Source organism: Sminthopsis crassicaudata, chromosome 2, assembly GCF_048593235.1.
Source record: "Sminthopsis crassicaudata isolate SCR6 chromosome 2, ASM4859323v1, whole genome shotgun sequence".
NCBI classification, from domain to species: domain Eukaryota; kingdom Metazoa; phylum Chordata; class Mammalia; order Dasyuromorphia; family Dasyuridae; genus Sminthopsis; species Sminthopsis crassicaudata.
This window is the reverse complement of record NC_133618.1, coordinates 367,862,296-367,863,631: the sequence shown is the minus strand read 5'-3', so window position 1 is coordinate 367,863,631 and position 1,336 is coordinate 367,862,296. Positions and strand designations below refer to the sequence as shown.

Below are 1,336 nucleotides of genomic sequence, written 5' to 3'. Positions count from 1 at the left end.
AGTACTTCAACCAATGAACTTGCTCCTCCTAAGCATGCAAGCTCCTCCCCAGAAGTTCAAAGGGGTTAAACTCCTAGTAAAGACCAGAACTAGAGAATTGTTAAGTACCGACTTAGCACTTAGTAAGAACCTAATATCTCATTATCTCATTAGCACTTAGTAATAATTTGGTTTCCTCATTACCTACTCTAATTCCTTTAATCTCTTTTTCAACTCTTATTGCCAAAGCTAGCATTTCTAATACAATGTTGAATAATAATGGTAATAGTGGGCAACCTTGTTTCACTCCTGATCTTATTGGGAATGGTTGCAGTTTTTCCCATTACATATGATGCTTACTGATGATTTTAAATAGATGCTACTGATTGTTTTAAGGAAAAGTCCACTTATTCCTCTACTCTCAAGTGTTTTTAATAGGAATGGATGTTGGATTTCATAAAATGCTTTTTCTGTATCTATTGAGATGATCATATGGTTTTTGTTAATTTGGTTATTAATATGGCCAATTATACTAGTAGTTTTCCTAATATTGAACAGCCCTGCATTCCTGATATAAATCCTACTTGATCATGGTGTATTATCCTGAGGATGATTTTTTGTAGTATTTTTGCTAATATCTTATTTAAGATTTTAGCATCAATATTCATTAGGGAGATTGGGCTATAATTTTCTTTCTCTGTTTTCAACCTACCTGGTTTAGGTATCAGTACCATGTCTGTGTCATAAAAGGAATTTGGTAGGACTCCTTCATTCCCTATTTTTTCAAATAGTTTATATAGCATTGGGGCTAATTTTTCTTTAAATGTTTGGTTGAATTCACATGTAAATCCATCTGGTCCTGGGGATTTTTTTCTTAGGGAGTTGATTAATAGCTTGTTCTATTTCTTTTTCTGAAATAGGACTATTTAAGCAATTTACTTCCTCCTCTGTTAATTTGGGAAGCCTATATTTTTGGAGGCAGTCATCCATAAAAACATGGTTAGATGCCACCGAGTAGGTGGCAATGCCTTAACTGTATATGTGTTGTAAAGGCCACTAGGACCTCTTCCATCCTTATCAAGGGGAGTCCTAACCTTCTCTCCTTTCATACAACACCTACCAAATTCTTTTTATGACACAGATATAGTGCTGATACTTAAACCAGGTATGGTCAAAATAGAGAAAGAAAATTATAGTCCATTTTTGATGCCAAAATCTTAAGAGAAATATTAGCAAAGAGATTATAGTAAGTTATCACCAGGATAATACACCATGTAGGATTTATACCAGGAATGCAGGGCTGGTTCAATATTGGGAAAACTATTGATTATATCAATAGCCAAACTAGCAAAAATGA

At 34.0% G+C, this 1,336-nt stretch overlaps 1 non-coding gene across 1 annotated transcript; it reads right to left on the bottom strand.

Annotated features, from left to right (window-relative positions):
- Window positions 1-967: 967 nt before the first annotated feature.
- On the bottom strand, window positions 968-1,095 carry LOC141559287 (U6atac minor spliceosomal RNA). Its single transcript, XR_012487348.1, has one exon. It is a non-coding gene; the product is annotated as a U6atac minor spliceosomal RNA (small nuclear RNA).
- Between the last annotated feature and the right edge of the window lie 241 nt (window positions 1,096-1,336).